Below are 8,689 nucleotides of genomic sequence, written 5' to 3'. Positions count from 1 at the left end.
AAAAACTCAAAAAAAAAAGCCCCAAATAAAATTCTTGGTACTGTTATCCTACTAATACATTGATACTATGTACATGAAGTGAATCCTCAAAACAATGTTTACTCTTATGATACCCTGAAACAAATTGGTCTATATACAGTGGCTTAAATGAATTGAGGAACAGCAGCTTAATAACCTTTAAGCACCCTGTCATTTCTTAGCAAAGATTTTAGTGAGAATGGTCTACTTCATGACAATGTACGTGTCTTCTGGAAACCATGGAGGAATTTCCCCAGTTGTGTTAGTAGGGATTTTATTAAAACACATTTTCTTCAAAATGATATGATTTTCTTATTAATGGTGATAGAAGCAACCTATGGGGAAAAAAGTATACTAAGGGGATACAGTATTTATATATTTTATTTAAAATCTTTTAAATAACAAAAGAAAATCCTTCAACCCTGACCCTAGGGGACATCTACCTATCTAGGGATACCAATCCAATGTTAGATTATGGATGGGGGGGGGAGATGTTGAATTTGGGGTCAAAGACCCTAAGTTCAACACTTCCTAACAATGTAGCCCTGGGAAAACTACTCAACCTCCCTGAACCTCAGTTTCCTTATCTGTAAAATGAAGGGGTTGCACTAGATGAACCTCAAAGTCGCCTTCAACTTGAGATCTACCATCTAGTAGCTAAAGGTGGTATTAGAAGAGGTGTTTATATTTTGGGGGGAATCCTAAGTTTTCAAGAGCAAAAAAGAAGGAATATCTTTTGATATCATAATTTCAGGCACCATGTCAACAATTTTTGTGTAAGGAACTATTAAGGATCCCTGTCTGAAGACCTTTAGTTGATATTGGATAACTATAGTGCCAGGAGATGGGCTGTCCCCTTGTTCTCTGTAGAATTGAATCTGTTTCCCTAACCTTTTATTTCTAGGAATGGCTTAGTCACCCAGGGGAGTAGAATAATATATTAGGGTCCTGAGCAGTTTTTGTGTTTTAAAAAATACTTTTTAGGTACATGAAAAACCCTTAAAATGATTTGGTTAGCATTCATTAGTCTAAACTTAGCCAGGTTTTCATTCGGCAGCTCTAATTCAATAGCTAGGGACTTCCCATCTCAGTCAAGAGTTTCATGTTCTTTAAGGAGGAAGAAATGAAATATTTTATGATTGAAATCTTGCAAGTGAGGTTTCTAAGACATAAAATGGGTGGTTCTTTCATTCAAACTGTGGAGATAAAAATAAAGTTTTTTCTGTGACCAGTTAATTTTTTTTCCACATAAGTAGATGTTACCCAACTTTTGAAATACAAAATGAAAGGGGACAGTGGGAGCATAGATTCACTTCAGACAGTGTGGTGGAAATACAAAAGCAGAACAAAAAACAATCTCAGTCATCATGGAGCTTACATAATAGTAATTTAACTTTTACATAACAATTTAAAGTTTTCAAAGTGTTTTACATGTATCTCATTTAATCCTCCCAATAACCCTGAAGGATTAATAATAATGGTTACTATTATTATCCTCATTTTCCAGGTGAGGAAACCCAGGCTGAGTGAGTTAAGTCATTCAGGGCCCAAGGTTACACAATCACAAGTTCTAAGACACAGGTTTGAACTCAGGACTTCTGACCCCCTGTCTAGTTCTCTATTCACTATGCCATCCAAGCTTGCTTTCTACAGAGGGGAAGCCACAAAAAAGATACCTAAGGTGTACACACTAAAAACAGTGTAAATGGTGGGGTGGAAAGAACAGGAGCATGAATGCTTGGGGGATCGGGAAATATTTCAGATAGGAAGGTGGTCCCCTCAGCTGAAGTTTGAAAGGGAATTCAAGAGGTGATGAATCAATACATGAAGAGTTTTTCATAAGTGGAGAATCCAATCAATCCAAATTGATTACAAGGGAGAGTGTGAGTGTGGGGCTAATGGGAAACCAGGCTAGAAAGACACATGGGAACCAGATTGGAAAGGGCCTTAAATGATCTTTTCCACAGACCATCTATTAACTCCAAGCTAACAGTCTCCTAAGGTTAAGGTATGTGAATAGATATGTAGGCAAACTCATGTAGATATATACAAACACACATATGGACCCATACACATATATGTACAATGTGGTATGTGTATGTGTGTGTCTAGTTCCTTCCTAAGCTTTTCAAGTTCATTTCCCTTTCTAGTTTCCTCTTTCTTCCCCGTTTTCAACATTTCTTCTCATAAGAGAGGGGTGGAGTTGTAACAACTTCCCTATTATGAGAGTGACCTGCAATTATCATGCCAGCCTGCTGCAACTAGGGCCTTGATAGGTCAACAATTCATGCCATGCCTTCTTATCTCACACTAATCATTCACTTCAGGGCCTGGAATGATGGCAGTTTGGGGAAGAGAGAGAGAAGAATGGGCCAACTTTCTGACTTGAAAACCAGTCTCAGAAGTGGGTGAGGCTTCTGCCTTTCACCCCCTCCTCCCCAACTGCCCTGAATCTCGTCAAGACTCAGTAGGAGAAGGAAACGTTGAAAATCAAGTCTTATAATACTTATAATACAATCTCATGCCCTGAGGGAGAAAACCCAGCATCCACATCCTCACCACCACCACCAACTCTCATTTCACTCCATCATTTCCATTGTTGGTGAGATGAGCTGGATCTCCACTGCTTTGAGGAGAAGGGATTTATTAACTATGGTCCTTTGAGTAGGATGTAATCAGGTCTTATTACCCAAGGTGTTCTAGATGCTATGCCTTTCAGACCCTGGGCACTGCCCTTAAGAGATCTTGGCTTTTCCATCTTTTCTGTAACTGAGTCCTTTTATATTTTGGTTTAGCTAGATGATGCATTCCTTGCCCTGGAGTCAGGAAAACCTGAGTTCAAGTTTGACTTCAAACATGAGTCGTGTGACCCTGGGCTAGTCACTTAACCTATGTTTGCCTCAGTATCCTCACCTGTAAAATGGGGATGATAATAATAGCACCTAAAACTCAGGAATTTTATGAGGAAAGATGAGACAATGTTTATTAGAGAGCAAATGCCTCACTTTTCTACTTAGCATAGTGTTGGACTTTCAGTATGTATAGAATATAACATAACATTTATTCATTCATTCACTCATTCACCTGCCCCTCTCCCTCAATGGAAAATATCCAAACTGATGAACAGCCCCACAATAGGAAGAAGGTTGTAAGATCTCAATGCTATGTTCCAGGATTGACTTTCTCTCCTTTCCTTTGCCTTGAGAAAAATTATTTATTTTCCCTGTATCCAGATACAGGAGAAGCAGAAAACCCCATCACCATACTCAAATAGATGTGTGGTCTCATCTGTTAGAGAGTTCATGCCCATGATGCCCATCACAACCTAGACACACCTGCCCACACTGTCTGACTTTTGTCCATTTTCTCCACATATTTTAGTCTACTCAAAATGCTGGATGTTTCTTTGCAATCTCCCATTATCACTAGGGTCCTGGGGGGGACACTCTGACCATCTACCATCTTCTCTTCCTGTCATACAGGTCTTTGATAATATCCTTTATTCTTTTTTTTTTGTAAATTCCTCAGTAATTATATGTTGCAGTCTGTTCACATACCCAACACAGACCTTTCCATTTTCCTTTGGGTGTTTTTCACAGGCAGTGGTATTCCAGGACTGTCTGCTAAGTAGCAACACCAGTAAAATGTTTGTGTTGGAAAGATGGGCTTTTGCTTTCATGAGAGCTTGGGGTCAGTCCATTAACTTTTCTCTTTGTCTCTCTGTCTGTCTCTGTCTCTGTCTCATACTCACGAGTGTTGGACAAGTTCTATAGGATATAAACATTGATTATATATTATTTATATGCTATAATATATTTATATGATTAGATTATGTATATATTATATATGTGTTTATTTCTGTTTCTATCATCTCTCTCTCTCTTTCATCTATTTATCTATCAATCTTCTACTTGGTCTTTCCTTTTTGGATGGACACACCTTTAAGTAATGATGAATCTTTCTCAGAAGGCTCTATGTTTTTCAGAGATGGCCTGCTACAACCATCCCAATGTCATATGTAAACAAATTCATTTGGAGCAGTGGGGCCAAATTCAAATAGAAGCGGGGCCACTACAATCTACATAAGGATACTTGTCTACAACACATTGATTTAGAAAACTACATATTAACATTATCTATGTTTTATTTATTTTGTTAAAATATGTTCTCCTTATATTTAAATCTGATTTGACAGTACCCAGGAGTGTTTCTGTTTGCAGTGGGGCCACAGGCCAAACATTTGATACTTCTGATCTGGAGAACCTCACCATCTACAGGGAATTCCTCCTCAGCCAGGAATAAATGAATATTCAGAAGATGTCAAAGAGTCTTTGCAGTTTTAAGTTTTAATAACTTTAGAAATATAAATACCACCAACTTGCAAAGCAAAATTTGAGAGTTTAATTATTTAAAATTTTAAAATATTGATAGGCATCTTATTAAAATTCAATATAAAAACTCTTCTGGGCTATATATTGCTCTAGTCTATTTTTAAGCTTTGTGAAAATTTTGCTCAGCCACTCCTCAGTGATTGGAAGGAAGGCATTTGTAATCCTAGGCTTAGAATCAATCAGTAATAAGATTTTAATACATATGTGATGATTTTGATGGGAGATCACAAGAAAAAAAAATCTAATGGACATAGATCAGATTGCCAAGGTAGTCAAGCAAAAGGACCTCCTTTGTCGATCAACTGGAATGACAAAGTGTCATCCAGAAACTGCCCAACGTGCATTAAGGCATATGTGCCACAGTGTTAAAATTAAAAATAAAAATTTATTATCCAAAATTCAAAAAGCCAAATAGGCATTAAAGAATTTAAATAATTAAACTTTAAAATGGTATTTTTAAAGTTTGTAGCATTTGTGTTTCTGAAACTATTAAAGCTTAAAATTGCACTAGGATTTATATATATATATATATATATATATATACACATATAAACCTATGTTTGTTTATATATGTACATATATGTGTCTTTTATTAAGCTAACAAGAAGCAGTATAGCACAACAAATAAAATAATTGGCTTCAGGAGACAGGAAGACCTGGGTTTAAGTCCTGATTGGGTGACCCTTTACAAGTAAATTAATTCCTTAAGAGTTCAAGTCCACTTTTTAAGATTCTGAGTTATGAAAAGGTGCCAATTCTTTACTCAGGAGTTCTTTATACCAATTCAATTACCAGTCTAGTCCCTATTCTTCTTTAAAGTATGTATATAGATCTGCTAATTGCTTGTTGCCCTATGAATATAGGGGAGGGGGTCATTTGAACCATGAAAGAAAAATCCAGACATGGGATAAAGGTAGGGCCATAGATTTTTCTCCTTTAAAAAATAATTTGATCAGTCTCAATCTAAATTCAGAATCAGGCCAGCATGGATTTTATATTAGCATGGTGACACCTTAAGGAAGGTAGAATTCAAACCAATGTACAGGACTCTATCATCAAAGTACCCCAAATATTTCATGACATACACACAAAGTATATCATAGGTGTCACATTATATATGATCGTTGTAGGTTAGGAGGACATTGTTTTTTGGCCACTCTTTGGATTTTTTTTGACATATCTGAATTCTAAGTCCTTGAAGAAAATTCAAAAGCAAAGTATAGTGTTCCTAGGGTATATCAGGAAGGTTCTGCATTTCTGCCTTAGTTCCTATAGTCTTGGTGTCAAACACAAACAGAAACAAGGTCCACAAGGGTAAATAATCTCTCTAGTTTGCATATTGACATAAAAACACACACATTTCTTTTTATATCAATGTATCGACATATTAAAATCAGATAGGTATGATTATTTCAATCGGTTCTGTCCTGCTCAGAAGTATTGCAGTCTGTGTATTTGATACCTCTGGTTTACAAGACAAATTGTTGATATGGGTTGAAAATTCTTTTCCATGTTGGTTCCAATTCAGATTAATCAATGGTGTTAGCATAGGTGGGTTGAGAATAGTGCCATGAGCAAGACTACAGTTGAGTCTTGGTGACAAGGCAGTTGCTCCTGTGACATGGTGGAGATATTGAGGTAGCTTTTAATACCCTCTGTCATATTACATAAATGCACTGATATATTCTTAATTACTCTTAACCATTGCTGAGAATGGATAATTTTGTTCAATAAACTTCCTTTGTTAAATTACTTTATAGATAAGCTACTTTATAGGTAATTCATCATCATGAAAATTGGGAAACATCATTTATTTCTGGGTTTGTCTACCAATAGAAGAAATCTTCTATGAAAATGTAGGGTGGAAAAAAATAAAAAAAAATAAAATGTAGGGTGGATTCTTAATGGGGGGGGTCAGGTTTATGACAATAATTACTTAGTAGGAGAGGACTGGAAGGATTGGCAGAGAGTACCTATATTGATGGGTTGCCTGCAGTTTACCTGCAGTTATCAAAATATCCATGTGTTACCTGTAGAGGACTTGTGTTTGAATCATGGGGTCCCTTAAAAACTACAATCTGGCGGGAAAAAAAGAACTTTTATTGATTATAGATAAGCTCCTATTTTTAGGAAAGCATGAGAAAAGGCAGCTAGTGGGTAGAGTGTTGGGCCTAGTGTTAGGAAGGGCTGTGTTTAAATACAGTCTCAAATACTTTTTAGCTGGGTACCTGAGCAAGTCATTTAACCTCAGCCTCAGTTTCTTCAACTGTAAAAATGGGGGTAGAGTAATAATAGCACTTACTTCCCAGAGTTGTTGTGAGGATCAAATGAGATAATAATATTATTATAGTGATTAGTATAGTGTTTGCTTAATAAATCCCTCCACTATCCCTCCCCCAAAATAACTCAAACCAGCCTTTTATAGGAAAACTTTCAGCTCATTGACTCAATTCAGATGGAGGCTTAAAAAAACATCAAATTAAGGCAATTCCTTTTTTTATTCAGGACACACAGAGGTATGTAACTCAATTAAGCCATATAGGTTTCTAGGTAGGTAGAGTTAAGGGAGTTAACCTGTTCAGGTTCAGCTCACTACCTGGGGTCAGATTGAAGTCACTTCTATAACTGCAAGTGTCTTGTCTTCTTGTTCGAATTCTTTTGCAAATTCCCAGTCTCCAATACTGAATGTGTCAACTTTGCTGTAGGTTGAAATTTTTTTCTAAGTTGGTTCCAATTCAAATAGATTTTTTTACAGTCTGACCCACAATAAAATGTACTTCAGAAACTTCTAACAAAAGAAATAAAAATACAATAAAACATCAATAATATTAAATTGTAAAACTAAGTCACTGCAGCTCCTTCTGTATGGTTTAGTGGCCACCATTTCTATTTGACTTTGCACCACCATGTAGCAACAAACTTTTGTCCTTTATTCTGCATATTAGGCAAGTATTGTAATTGAATCTGAATAGTTTGCCATGTTGACTAGAAAGTTTATGGTTGTGAGGTTTTGGTTTGGAACTAAAATAAAAGTTCCTATTTTCATGTTACTTTATAGTTGGCAAAATGTTTTCCTTACAACTTTGTCAGGTTGGTAAAACCTATGGCCTAGAATCTGAGGATTTGGGTCCATAAGGACTAGGTTTAATCTTATGATTTTCATTCCCCTAAGCCTGTAGGTAGGAAACCTGAGTCGGTTTTTGTGACACATAGAAGAGAGGTTGTATCTTAATGGATTGTTTTCTCTCTGTTCTGAGAAAGATTGGAAAAAGGTTCTGAAAATCTAACTATGTGTTCAGGGAATTGTAGTCCTAAAGAGATAGAGTCTATCATAACCTTTGAACTGGAGAACAAATTCCAGGGACTTTTGAAAAAGACTCTGGGTGAAGGCAGAGGGACAGTAGAACTGAGGGAAGCAGTTCTTCCACAGCATCAGTGAGGGTTAGACGGAAGGAAATCCCACTGGTACTTCAATACATGAGTTTAGAGTCTAGAAATTAAGTGTAGTGAATAGTTCCAATGGCCCAAAATTTCACTTGGGAAAAAAACCCCAAAGAACCCTTAAGATACCAGTGGCACCTGTTCCATGGCAACTGGTGAAGTTAAATATTTAACTGTATTGTTCATCCCAGGTTTTCAGGAGCTTTATATTTTTTGTGATTTTTCTTTATTTTTTTAATCTTTTTCTATTTTTATATTTGTTTCATAATAAAAATGGATTAAATGTAACTTTTTTTGTAGTGCATGTCTGGGTATTGAGTAAATCTAGGGGAACAACTTAAAGATACCAGTGACTAGCCAAGACAGAACTAAAAACCAGTCAAGAGACTAGACTTTCATTTGGATAGTCAGAATTTTATTTTAATTTAGGGGTTCTGAGCTAAAAGTTAAAGAAAATCTAAATGGTTTTACTTATTAATAATTTTTATGAGTTCCTAACTTTGTAAAGAGAGACAACTTACATAAACAAGAACCGTGCACCCAATCTGGAGTCATGTTGTAATACTATTTAGGTGTGGTTATTTAACTAGAAAACCTTAGCCTCTGACATGAAGGGAGTATAGACCAAAGAAAGACTGCCTAATGAGAAAAGAAAGGTATGATCTAAAAAAAAATTGGGAAGGGGGAATTCAGAAGAGGGAGTACATAAGTTGATCCTTGACTCATAACAACACATACTAGTGACACATATTCTCTCTTTTTTTTGGCTCTACTTTGGGTTTCCCCTGGGAACATAAAAAATTTGGTTCATATCTGAATCTTTACAGAAAAAAATGGGC

Source organism: Macrotis lagotis, chromosome 1 (assembly GCF_037893015.1).
Source record: "Macrotis lagotis isolate mMagLag1 chromosome 1, bilby.v1.9.chrom.fasta, whole genome shotgun sequence".
NCBI classification, from domain to species: domain Eukaryota; kingdom Metazoa; phylum Chordata; class Mammalia; order Peramelemorphia; family Peramelidae; genus Macrotis; species Macrotis lagotis.
Note: the sequence above shows the minus strand (reverse complement) of the source record.